This window comes from Emydura macquarii, unplaced genomic scaffold (genome assembly GCF_026122565.2).
Source record: "Emydura macquarii macquarii isolate MOO-44397 ecotype Brisbane River unplaced genomic scaffold, CSIRO-AGI_Emac_v2 contig_3044, whole genome shotgun sequence".
In the NCBI taxonomy this organism is placed as follows: domain Eukaryota; kingdom Metazoa; phylum Chordata; order Testudines; family Chelidae; genus Emydura; species Emydura macquarii.
This window is the reverse complement of record NW_027133181.1, coordinates 3,899,508-3,913,860: the sequence shown is the minus strand read 5'-3', so window position 1 is coordinate 3,913,860 and position 14,353 is coordinate 3,899,508.

The following is a 14,353-nucleotide window of genomic DNA, read 5'->3' as shown; positions in this document are numbered from 1 at the left end:
GGGTTTGCATCTGTTGTTCTGGCACAGTCTGATTCAGCTTTCATTTGGTGTCCCCTGGTCTGTGTGGAGCTTGCTTCTGATGATGAGCTTGGAGAGGTTGGAGGATTATTTGAAGACCACAAGTGGGGATTCAGGAAAGATTTCTTTCAGAATGGTGTCCCCATCAAGTATGAGTTGTAGTGTGATGATACCCCATCTGGGTTCCAGTGCAGGGTGGAGGGTGACACTATGGAGGCATAGTTGGAGTAGGTTTTGTTTCTGTACTGAAGCAGGTTCTCTCCGGGTATTTGGTTGACCCGTTCCCTGATGCAATCTATTATTTCTCTGGTGGAACATCCTTGTTTGCTGAAGGGAGTTTTAAGTGCATTAAGGTATATAACCTGGATTTTCTCCTCAGAGCACATTCACATATTCTGTGTTATCTGACCACAGACCAATGAAAAAATATTTCCATTGACAGTAACAGAAATATACAGACAGGCAAAATAAGAAAAATGCTGCATGAGAACAGGATTTGATTTAAGGGTATTTACTTTGTATATTTTGACATGATGTTGACAATGTGTGTTTAAACAGTTATAAAACTAACTTTTTGAATCTCAACATCTACTGTCATTAAATAATTATCTAATCCCCCACCACATAATTGCCCGCAATAATGAAAATTTACATAGATAAAGATTGGGGGGGGGGGAGGAATGCTTTAAAAGTAAATATCTGTAAAAAAAAAATTAAAAATAGAAATTAAGTTCTGCCAAGCCTAATTAAAAGTAGTTATGTTTCCCCATAGGATTCAGATATTTGGATAAAAGGTAAAGAAATATCACACAATTTTCAACTCTAAAGCAGGAATTAATAACTCATTGAACATGACATTTTCATTAAGTTCTATGTTCTAACTGTCTTCAGGAACCAGCTTTAATAATTTCGCTGTACACTGCTCTGAAGGGATTAATATTATTTACTTATAAGCACAGCTTGCAGCAGCTCTTATGACACATCCTCTAGTCTTTTCCCAGTTCTGCAACTGATTTCAGCCATGTCAGCTACCCATAACTCAGAGGAATCAACACAGAATGGTTTCCCAACTACGCATGTGCTTACAAGCACACAAGGGAAAACTTTACAGAGCATATAAAATGGACTTTAATACCACAGTACACCTTTGGGGAGCTTGTCTAATTTGATTAAACATGCAAAAAAGCTGACAAGCTACTTTTTTGTTTAAAGAACAGTAAGCTGTGCACTTGCATACATAGAAAAGATCAAATTAGGGCTTAATGATTGCCTTCTTTTTTTTCCATGCGATAACATCATGCACTTTTATCTTCTACTTTCCATTGTTTTCTTAGATGTTGATCATGATTATCCATGTATTTATTAATAGTTGTTGCTAGTCACAGAACGGCAGGCATTTAGGAATTCAACAAACCTAAAGGTGCTAAAGGGTAGGTTAAGATAAAAATATTTTCGTAAAAACATTCTTACCTCGGTCACTAGTAAGGAAGATTAGATTATTAAAAATTGAAATAATTGCAAAAAGCCTAACTCCTTTTTAAAGGGACAACACCATCTTAAAAATAAAAAAAAAACGGCACTATCACAATTTCTTACCTACTATTGTTACCAGAAGTAACACCTAAGATTAACTATAAAAGTAGAGAGAGAAAAAAAATCTATTTTTTCCCCTCCAGTTTGTTTACTTTGCACAATTGATTTCCAGAAGTCCTCAGCACCCACTTGAGCTGTAGATGCACATAATTTCTGTAATTTAAGCTTTCTGTGTAACATCCATTCTACTCTTTTCCCAATATATTGTTTTTTTAAAATCTGGGCCTTATCTGCTCCTTGTCAGGGATGGTTTTTCTGTTGACTTATTAAGGGAAGGAACTTTCGAACTTTGTAAAAGAAAATATTTTTCGGTGGCTCTGTCTACACTGGGGTGTTTTCCACTCTGATGTAGATGTGCCAGTGCAAACTCCTGAGGTAAATACATTGCCCCAATGTGAAGAGTGACTTTCACTGTTCCGTTTTACTTGGCTTCAAACTGAGAAAAACTGCCTGTGCAAATCACTTTTTACAGCAGGGCAGTACATCTATATTTGCACTACGTGGCTACATCAGGATAGTTACATAGGGGGAATGGGAGAGGGAGGGCAGGAACAGTGTAAACAGGCCTAAGAGACAGAGTAAATCAAACATAATGAGTGCACGTAGTGCTGATGGTGAAGATATTAAAATCTTCCCCCACACAGAAGAAAGGGAGAGGAAAGTTCTCCTCAAGCACGTAATCACTTCAGGTGCTAGGATGAGGATGCAGTTTATCTCACAAAGGTAGTGCAGTAACACAGAAATCATCTGTGGCTGATTAATAAAAAAAACTTGCCTCATTAACGTGAGCCAGCTATAACTAGTGAGAGTGGTTTTGTTTCTCTTTTTTATGGTGGCTCAACTAGCCTGGCCCTGCTGCTGATCCTGAAAAGGGAAAGGGTTCCTGTGAGACCTGAGGAGCAGGATAAATTTGAATTACAGCTAATAATTGTGGCACTAAAATGGGCCTGGACGGGGAACATGTTCTTTTTTTGATGGTGGGTTAATAAAAGCAATATTGTCAGATCAAATCGGAGCCAAAATGACTGTTGTATACAATTCTGATGATGATCATTGCTATTTAATATTTATATTGCTGTTACACTCTCACTTAGGATCAAGCCCCACTTTGCTAAATGCTGTGAAAACAAATAAATAGTTCCTGCCCCAAAGACTTTACAGTCTAAGACGACAAGTAACATGCACAGAATAGGAAGAGGGCTATAGTTAAATGTATACAACCTAAAGAGGTTTTTTTAAAGCAAAGATACCCCAGTGTTTACACCACAAATGTTATGGTATGGTGCTAGTCCATAAGATCTTGAAAATTAAACTGATTATAAGCAAAAGTGAAAATGACTAGCCAATCTTCATGACTGAAGAGAGGGGCAGTCAGAAACGTGGACCGTGGGCCAAATCCGGACCGCCAGATGCTTTTGAACAGAACCCAAAATCTTTTAATTTACTTATTATCATTATTGTTATTATTTTGCCTGGAATCTGGACCTTGACTACTTGACCAAGAAATCTGGACCTCAGCAAAAAATAATTGACTACATCTGATCTAAGATATGAGAAATGCAAGAAGAAGATTATCAGAATCCATAGAATATGAAAAATTAGTTAGTTTTGATTTTTGTGTTTTAGTAAGGTGTTGTTAGCCCATTCAGGAACCGAAACTGAGAGAACTGGGCAAATACAAGAAAAAACAAAAACAAAAACAAACTTTCCATAAATATTCCCGCACTTTTTTAAAATGAGTTTGCGTCAGCCAAATTCACACTCCTTTTGTATTCACTTTCCATTCAAGTAGCTGATTTTTATTGTTGTAGAATCATAGAAGATTAGGGTTGGAAGGGACGTCAGGAGGCCATCTAGCTCAAGCCCTTGCTCAAAGCAGGACCAACCCCAACTAAATCATCCCAGCCAGGACTTTGTCAAGCTGGACCTTAAAAAAAGAACGGTTACTTACCTTGTAACTGTTGTTCTTCAAGATGTGTTGCTCATGTCCATTCCCAATGTAGGTGTGTGTGCGCACCACATGCACCAGTGCCGGAAACTTTTTTCCCCTCAGTGGTACCTGTAGTGGCCAGCTCTAGCGCCCCCTTCAGCGGCACGCATATGCACCCACATATAGGCGCTGCCAGCTCCCCTGCCTCTTAGTTCCTTCTTACCGGAACTCCGGCTCAGAAGAAGGAGGGTGAATGTGAAATGGACATGAGCAACACATCTCGAAAAATGACAGTTACAATGTAAGTAACCATTCTTTCTTCTTTGAGTGCTTGCTTATGTCCATTCCCAATGTAGGTGACTCACCAGCAGTGCCCTTGGTAGTGGGTAGAAGTTCATGGACATGCTATTTGCAGTACCAACCTGCCAAAGCCAGCATCTTCTCAAGCCTGCTGTGTTATGGCATAGTGAGAAGTGAAGGTATGCACCAATGACCATGTAGCTGCTCTGCAGATGTCCTGTATTGGGACATGTGCTTGAAAGGCTGCCGATGATGCTTCCGCCCTCGTCGAGTGAGCTTGGTTCTGTCAATGTAAAAGGCCCGGGCCTTCCTCATGTCGAGGGTATGCAGGCACCTCTCCTCACTGGAGTTATGTGACTTGGGACAGAATACCAGCAGGAATATATCCTGATTAAGGTGGAAATGAGAGACCCCCTTTGGTAAAAAAGCCGGGTGCAGGCGCAACTGGATCTTGTCCTTATAAAACACAGTGTATTGAGGCTCTGAGATTAATGCCCTGATCTCCGACACCTGCCTTGCAGACATAATAGCCACCAGGAAAGCCACCTTCCAGGAAAGGTGCATAAAGGAACACGAGGCTAGGGGTTCAAACGGGGGCCCTGTGAATCTGGAAAGAACCAAATTTAGATCCCACTGGAGAGGGGCGATTGCGTGTTGGGGGAAAAGTCTTTCCAAGCCTTTCAAGAATCTGGCCATCATTTCATGGGAGAAAACCGTCCTCTCCTCCTCTAGGGGATGGAAAGAGGATATGTCTGCTAAATGGACCTTAATAGATAAGAAGGCCAGACCCCCTTGCTTTAAGTGGAGCAAGTAGTCCAAGATTGTAGAGAGTGATGCCTCCATTGGGGAAATGCCCCGCTCGGCCATCCAACAAGCAAAATGTTTCCACTTAGCTTGGTAAGCCAACCTAGTGGACGGTTTTCTTCTTTCTAAGAGGATTCGCTGCACCTGGGTTGAGCATGTTTGCTCCTCTTCAGTCAGCCATGGAGCATCCATGCTGTCAGATGCGGGGACGCCAGCTCTGGATGGAGTAGGCAATGGTGATCTTGGGACAACAGATCCGAGCATAACAGAAGCGTCCACTGCCTTGGCCTTGCCAGTTCGAGAAACATCCCGAACCAATTCTGTTGGGGCCAAGCTGGTGCCACTAAGATGACCCATGCTCTGTACCTTTTCACCTTCAGAAGAACCTTGTGAATTAGGGGTATTGGCGGGAAGGCCTACATTAGACTCCCTGACCAAGAGAAGAGAAAGACATCAGTTAGAGAGCCCTCGCTGAGCCCTTGGCGAGAGCGGAATTGATTGCATTTTTTGTTTACCTGGTGGCGAAGAGGTCTACTTGGGGATTGTCCCACCTCTGGAAGAGGTAAGCGACCACATCTATGTGGAGGGACCACTCGTGGTGAGAGCAGAAAGACCTGCTGAGGCAGTCTGCTAAGGCATTGCTGATCCCGGGAAGATGTACTGCCTCCAGGTGAATGCCAAGCCACTTGGCGTGGCTCTATCCACCACCTCAGAGAGGTAAGTACTTGTGGAGATACAGTAAGTATCCTGTCTAAGTGATGTCTGGCTGGAAAGTATACTGACGCGAGCCACAGCTGGAGGGGCCGTACGTGCAGTCTGGCATGCTGAACCATGTACATGCAGTCCGCCATCTGACCTAGAAGACAGAGGCATACTCTCACCATGGTGAGAGGGTTGGCTGAAATCTGGGCTATGACCTCAGACATTGTCCAGAACCTGTCCTCTGGAAGGAATGCTCTGGCCTTGGTAGAGTCTAGGACTTCCTTGATGAATTCTGTCCTCTGTACTGGGACTACTGTTGATTTCTGTTAGTTTATTAGTAGATCCAGTGCCCGCCAAATGCTCTGAACAGTCATGATGCTGGCCTGGACCTGAGACCTTGACCTGCCCTTGATGAGCCAATCATCCCGATTAGAAGAGAGGGGTGCAAATGTTTTCCTGAGGTAGGCAGCCACTACCAACCTGCATTTGGTGAAGACCCTCAGTGTGGTTGAGAGGCCAAGTGAAAGCACTGTGAATTAATAGTGAAAATTTCCCACCATAAATCGCAGGAATCTTCTGTGACCTGGGAAAATCGAGACGTGGAAATAGGCGTCCTTTAAATCAAGGGCAGTGTACCAGTTGCCAGGATCCAGTGAAGGAATGATGGTAGTTAGGGAAACCATACGAAACTCAAGATGCCTCAACAAGTATTTCCAACGGTTAAAGTCCAGAATAGGCCTCAGACCTACCTTTGCCTTTAGAATCAGGAAGTATCGAGAGTAAAACCCTTGTCCCCTTAAGTCCTGAAGAACCTCTTCCACTACACCTACGCATAGGAGTACTTGCACTTCTCACGTGAGAATTTGCTCATGAGAGGGGTCCCTGAAGATGGACAGAAGAGGAGGGTGGGAAGGCAGGCGTAAGGCAAACTGGAGGGTGTAGCCGGTGGCCACCATGTTCAGCCTCCATCTGTCTGATGTTATGGCAGCCCAGGCTGGGAAAAAGGGGGTTAACCAGGAAGAAAATAATAGGGAGCTTGGATCCCTGACTGAAACCGGTAGGTCACCCTCAGGCACACCTTCAAAAGGTCCGCTTTCCACCTCAGTTATGGCAGCTGGAGCACGGTTGAGGGGCAGCTGACAATGAGCAGCCCTGGTGCCTCTTAGAACTCTTATTCTTTTTCTTACAGGAGCCACTACTGGCATGGCCTCCAAATCGTTGCTGATGCTGAGGCTTGAAGTGCCTCCTGGATGAAGGCAGAGAGTACAGGTCAAGGGACCGCAAGGTTGCCCTCAAGTCCTTCATGCCATGCAGCCTCGCATCAGTCTGTTTGGCAAAAAGGGCTGTGCCGTCAAAAGGGAGGTCCTGGATTGACTGCTGGACTTCCGACAGAAGGCTCAAGGACTGCAACCATGATGTCCTTCTCATAGACACCACTGATGCCATGATTCTGGCTGCAGAATCCACTGCATTGGAGACTGCTTGCAGGAACACCTTAGCTACTGTCCTCCCTTCCTCCAAGATGGCCCCAAATTCCTTCTTGGATGGTTCTGACAACAAGTCCACGAACTTCTCTAGTGACTGCCAGATGTTGAAGTGATACCTACCCTAGCAGCGCCTGTTGGTTCACTACCCGTAGTTGTAGGCTAGCAGTGGAATAAATTTTCCATCCAAACAAGTCCAGCCTCTTTGCTTCCTTATTTTTAGATGTAGAGCTCGCTTTCCCCTGCCTGTCTCTTTCATTGGCTGCCGTGACCACCAATGATCCCAGGGCAGGGTGGGTGTACAAGTACTCAAACACCTTTGCTGGAACATAATATTTCCTTTCTGCCCTCTTTGATGTGGGGGGCAAGGAGGCTGGAGTATACCATAGAGCTTTGGCCAATTTAACTATCCCTTCGTGGACAGGAAGGGCTACTCTATTAGGCGCTGCCAATGCCAGGATCCCAAAAAGGTCATTCATAGGCTCATCCAGCTCCTCTATCTTGAGGCCCAGGTTGGAAGCCACCCTTTTTAAAAGGTCTTGATGGCACCTAAAGTCATTCTGCAGTGTTGCTGATGAGGGGCCCACTACTGCCTCATCTGGGGGTGAAGAGGAAGAGGCTGGCAGCTGGGAGTCCGTCTCTCTGGTTGGGATAATGTCCCCTGGACTTGAGGTGGGTGATAGTCCCTTGTCAGAGTCTGAATCCAGGTGCGCTGCCGAGATCTGAGGGATAGAGGACATCAGCACTGAGGCCCCTTTCCTGGAACCAGTCTGCGGAAAACCAGGGGGAAATCCCCACCAGTAAAGCCATGGTCCCGGCCACTGTCCTTGCAGCCACGCCCCCCTTGGTGTCATGTCAAGAAGCCCAGTGCCTGGGCAGGGGTCTGCCTCGTTTGGACCACTTCATCACTCTCTGCTATCTGATGGCCAAGGCGGTGCCGACTCTGAATATCTCACGGCACCGTATGGGGAATCGCAGTGCTCCAGTACTGGCGAATGGCACAATGATCCTGAGCGCTGGGTATGATGGGACTGACTCTTGTCCTGAGGCTTTTTGTAAGGACTGGTAGAGTGGAATAGAGATCCCAGGGAAACACGCTGGGATTCCGGTGACCTGCGCCATTCCGAGGTCCAGTACTGATGCTCCGACGTTTGGTGCCAGTCTTCCAGAAATTGGCAGCGTGAGGACAGTCTATCGCTGCCTTGCCCCGAAGAGCATGGTCTCCTATCTGGGGACCGGCTGCATGCCAGTGAACAGTGCCTGGGAGATTTGGACTATCGGGTGGATCTGTCGGTTGGCTTGCCCCTTGACACGGTACCCGCCAGCGATGGCACCGAGCCTCAGTGCGGTCCATCGTCTCACAGCATTGGCATTGCCAGGAAGTCTTTCATTGCCTGAAAGGCCTCCGAGGTCGACAGTACCACCAGGTGATGAGGGCCTTTGCCACTACCCAGAGTCAGTGGGGGGCCTGAGGCCAGAGTCAAACCTCGTAGCAGCGAGGAACCTTTTGGAGGTGGAGGGAGTTGGCGGTCCAGCATGGGTCTCGCCTGGTCTCCTGAAGCCTTCTTCGCTTTGTCCACCAGCAAGCGCCCGCGCTCTGTGTGCGTCTTCTTAGATCTCTTCTTCGGCACCAGAGATGGTGACTGATGCTGAGAGGATGGAGGTGCCGGGGGAGCACTCTGTGCCAAGTCTACTGTGCTCAGTGCAGAGTCTGGTCTACCTGGGTCCGACACCGGCCTGGAGTGTCAACTCCATAAGGATGGTCTTACGTCGAATGTCCCAGTCTTTGTGGGCGAAAACTTTTGCAGATCTTGTACTGCTCACAGACATGCGCTTCCCCTAGGTACTTCAGGCAACTTCAATGTGGGTTGTTCCTTGGTATAAGCTTCTTACAAGAAGCACAGGGCTTAAACCCCAGGGAACAGGGCATGCCCCAATCCTGGGACTCTAACTACTACAAACAACTATGAAACTATAATTAACTACAACAGTAACTATATACACGAGAGTAAAATCTCAGGGTTCAAGAAAGAATTGCAAAGCAAGAGACGTTCCAGCACCATCACTGGTAGTAAGAAGGAACGGAGAGTCAGGGGAGGCCAGCAGCACCTATATGTGAGTGCATATGCACACCTTTTCAGGGGGGCATTAGAGCTGGCCTCTATGGCTACCACTGAGGGAAAAAAGTTTCCAGCACCATTGCATATGGTGTGCACACACACCTACATTGGGAATGGACATGAGCAAGCACATGAAGAAGAACCTCTAAGGATGGAGATTCTACCACTTTCTAGGTAACCCATTCCAGTGCTTCCCCCCCCTCCTAGTGAAAAAGTTTTTCCTAATATCCAACCTAGACCTCCCCCGACTACAACTTGAGACAATTGCTCATCAGTTGCCATTGACTTCAACGGAAACAGGATCAGACCCCCAAGTTGACTGCAGCCATTAAAATGGGTCAGTCTACATTGACTCAGATGGTTCTACTGCTTCATCAACCAAATGTTTCAGTCTGGATACGGAGTATCCATCCTGCACTTTTTCAGGCAGTAGGTAGTCAAGTCACTATACTATCATGTATGTGATTTCATAGTGCCCACTGATTACATGTCATGTAATGAATTTCAGTACCCACCCACTCCTTCCCAACCTCTCCCTTAGACTGAGTGAGGAGGGGGGTTAGTTACTATAACTGAATTTCACAAAATAATAACTAGTTAAGTATAAAGCAGTCACTCAGGGAAAATCCTGTCTCCAACCATTCTTCCCATATTCCATGGATGTAGAAGGGTCTGAATGAAGCAAAACTGCAGTCCGCACTGGGGAGCCACATCTCCTGCCTACTGAACACCTCAAGCTCTTGCATACCTGTAGGAAGGACCTCTGGGATATTCCTCAAGCACTAGGGAAGGGAGGAGGTCAGTGCGGTGCTTAATTTGTAATGAAAGAGGTGCCTGGGCTCAAGCGAGTTTTTTTCATTCATAACTGATGCAGCAAGCCCAGAAGTGCCAGGGCTATGACCTGCCAAGCCTCAAGGTGCTGGGGCTCAGCCCTAGCAAGCCCTGGCACAAATTAAGCACTGTGTCTGTGGATCAAATAGTGAAACCCCATGCTGAGTGAGAACCTATGTTAATATAGACCTATAGCTATAACAGCATCTGCAATCATGTCTCCATTTCTGCATGACTGCCTAGGCAGGAAAAATCCACCTTTCCCACCATGACCTGCACAGAGATTTTACATAAGCTAAGCCCTGGGTCCAGGATTTTGCCTTGTAGCCTCACTAGCTTTTCACTATGGGCCCAATACTGCTGCCAACTGAGTCAATGGCAAAACTGTCTGACTTTACTGGTACCGGACCATGCCCGATGAGACAATTGCAGGATGTGTTGGTGTAGGCTGCACACAATGAAGCAATTACACTGAGTTAGAGAAGCATTTTTGCAAAATGCAATACTTGCTAAAACATATTAAACATACTTATGTACTTCTAGAAAAGCGAGATGTAGCCACAATGGGCGTTTTTTGTTTTTGTTTTTTTTTAATTATAAGCTTATAGTTTTCTGGGATACACTTGAAGAAAAGTGGATGATAACTTTAAAGTGAGACAGTTGCAAATAAACAGTGCATGGAACACTGCCACCTTTTGGTCATTTTCAGCAAAAGCAGCTTTGATATTTAGAAGAAACAACGTTACATTAGCAATCTGTTGTTCCCACAGAGTCTCTGAAGTGGTTTTCTTTAATTTTTTCCCCCTGTTTCCTTTACTTTGCGGGGGAAAGGACTACATATCTGTTTGGAAAGAGTGGTTTAATGCCTTTTGGTGTATTTGTTTTATTATTAGGTCGTGGTTTTGGTTTGAAATTCCTTTTTTTTTTTTTGATAAAACAAGAGTCCTGTGGCACTTTAAAGACTAACAAATTTCATATTTGCAGGCATAAGCTTTCGAGAGACTTCAGCTCTCTTCTTCAGATGCAGTAATACAGAAAATAGGTAACATAGCAGAGGCATCTATAATACCTATTTTCTGTATTACTGCATCTGAAGAAGAGAGCTGAAGTCTCTCGAAAGCTTATGCCTGCAAATATGAAATTTGTTAGTCTTTAAAGTGCCATAGAACTCCCGTTGTTTTTGCTGTATACAGACTAACACGGCTACCCCTCTGGAACTATTTTTTGATGGTACTCAGAAAGCGCTGAGTTAGAACAATGTGGGAATAAAAAGGAATGTATTGTTATTCTATTCAGATACCCTAAATAAAAGCCTGTGTATTGTGATAACAGGATTTACCAGCAATGCTCAAGATGACAAACCTGACTATAATCTATAGATTAATCTGTTATAGCCATAGCTATTGAAAATGTTAAATAAATAAATAAATAAAACACCAACAATGCAGTTAATATTAACCAAAGAGCTACTTTAAATTCAGAATTGGAAATCATATCCTGTGAGATTCAGAGACCTTCTAGCAAGATACTAAGGACCCTCAATTCCCATTGACTTCAACAAATTCTTAATATAGGGGATCATTTTTCTGTTGCAAATAGGGGCCAAATCTTGGTTTCCTTTGAAGTCAAACAGGAGTTATGCTTGAGAAAAGATTTGGTCAAGAGTTTTCAGATTCAGATTTTCTACTTTCCTACATAGACTACTAAATTCACTTCCAATTCCAGTTCGATGCATGAATATATGCAAACACAACAAAAAGCCATTCATACAATTCTTTAGCGAGGGGAAAGAAAAGGGCAAAATTCTGCCAGATACTTGAGTGTTCCGATCTTGCACTGACGTAAATAGATATCTGATCTTCCTTCTGCATTTATTTATGATCTCAAGTCCCTGTGGCAAGGGTGATTGTTAATGTCAGGATTCACCAAGGTGTGGAGCATTTTTGTAGTTTTGTGTCAGTCATATTTGAAGAATTACCCATATTTCCCAAAGGATAGGAGGTAGGGGATTATTTTAACTGCTGCATTAGACCCTTGGGGTTATTTTTTCAAAGCTTTGCTTGTGGAGTTCAAAACAAAAATCCTGTTATTGTTACAGGATTAGTGCACATAACTTCCTAACGCTGCTTTGAAAATGTAGCCAGAAACATTTGTATGTAGTTCTTGGAATTACCATAGACTGTGATTATTGGCCAGTGTTACAACAGCACTGCCACATACAGAGCTGTTGCTGTTCTGTCTACAGTTACTAATTCAAATGTTTGTTTTTTTAAACTTTGTGTGAGATGAAGTTGAATGTTTCTGAAAAATGCATGACAAGACTGCAGCTCCCACTTAACTTTCCTGCTGCTGTACTGTCAAATGACCAATCTTCTTTTAGTTAACACTATTTCTTGTCCATTTTTCATTTTTGTCCAGACTGCAGTGTAAAAGCTTAAGAAAAAAAACTTTTAAAGGTGGAGTTAACACTGGGAACTTCATTTTGCTCCCTCTCATATAGAATCCTGAAACCTTCCCTTCAGTTCTGGTATCAGTCCACTTATACTGATTTTCTTTAGCCCTGTCCAGTTTGATTACATTAAACTCTCCCTTTCTGAGTTATTTTAAAAAACTGAAAATGTCATTACATCCTACACAGCACAAAGTCAGAAAGCGGACCTAAACCAGATTTTGTTGACTGCTACCAACTGAAATCTATAAGTCTGCCATTTCCTTGTGTAGAGCTTGTCTCTCTTTACGTGATTGTACAGCATGTCGCACAAGTGGGATTGTGGTCGGTGGGCACTACTGTGGTAAAAATGTTAATTCCAGGAGATGAAATTTGAATGAAGCAAGAGGTCAAACATTCCTTTGCAATACCTGAAACATTCCTTTGCAATAGCTGTGTCTGAAATATTTCAAATGTCTGAAGAACCAGAAAGTGAAATCATCATTGGAAGTGAAACTAATAGTTGAATAAAATACAAAAAAAATAAGCAAACAGCAGAAACGGTAAAAACACACATTGGATTGCTTTGGAGGTTTTATTTCCCTGGCTCATTTCAAGACTAGTCTTCCAGTTGATACTTAATTGATACCTGACTACTTAATTCTATATGGGGTGCTGCCTTTCGACATGTACCCTTGGGGCCCTGTTGGTGTATTGAACTCAGGGCCCCTCATATTCTTTCAGTCAGTTACCCTGACTAAATTAGTTCAATCTTTGTACCAGCAAGTGTAACTCACTTCGGTTAGTTGCCCCAGGTCACTCCCTCTGCGTCCATATAAGAGTCCTGGTCTACTCTCTCAAAACAACAGTCCCCAGCTCTCCTCCTTGGAGCTTCATTGTAAATTAGCAAGCTGAGGGTCTTCCCCCTCTACTTGGCCCTCTCCCTCCCTCCCTCATTTAGTCCAAAGGGTTCAGCAGGCCAGCCTTTTCCTGCTAAGTGTCTGCCCTGCTATGAGGGAGGAGGCAGCATTTATGCTGGTCCCTTTTTCCCAGCTCACCCCCAATTGGTTGGGCAAGAGGAGCCTTACCCTGCCCTTTTTGCAAGGCTCCTGGCCCTTAAAAATACAGAGACGGGATTTCCTCCCAAGCACCAATTATTCCTGGGACCTCTTCCTTTCTTTCAGTATCTTAAAGAGCCATGTCACATAACAAGTTGGGCTGACCACCAATCATCACTACCCTTAAGAGGAAAACTACCCTGTCATTAAAGCACTCTGAGCTGTTCACATGGAGAACGATGCACTAAAGCATCACATGTATATATTGAATAATATCATCTGGCTGGATACACTTTGTTATTCTGGCCAAATTACTTTCACCTACAACAAACAATACCATATTTTACCTAACAGAGGCTTTTGCAGTGGAACTTGAAAAGAGACACTTATACACAAAGCAATTCATTAGCCAGTCACTCACTAGAAGAAGGATAAATATTGAGGTCTTAGATACACATCCAAGTTCTCCCCAGTTTAAAAGCCTATGTCACTTAAAAGCAGATTCCTCTGCCATTTGGAGTATCCAGCTAGCTCCTCATTAGTCAACCACACATTTTTGTATGAAACAGGACATTTAAAAGCTATCTCACTTCTTCAAAATATATGCTGGGTGAAATTCTGGCCACAGTGAAGCCAGTAGGGATTTTGCCATTAACTTCAATAATGCCAGGATTTTACCTGCTGTGATTATGGTAAAGAGTAAACTACATCAAAATCAAATGCAGTGGCAGGACGACCATGAGATCAGACTGTCCAGTCAAGGGCACACAGATAACTTGCCAGAAGTTTAAGGATCAAACCTAATTTTCATCAAACCAAGCAGACTACAATAGCTCTCCTCTGCGATATGCCAGTGTACCCCATACAGTATACAGTGCTGAAGTGCAGTCCATACCTTATACAGGCCCCACCATTCAGTGCTCAGCTTTAATTCAAGCTAGATTTATACTGGAGCCTACAATATTCATTGATCATATATCTGCATTAAAGAGAAAGGCTGCTAGCCTGCTGTAGACTACTTTGGCTACCTCTGGATTAAATCTATCATTAACCTCTGCATTCCTCTTCCTTTTCATAAACATACT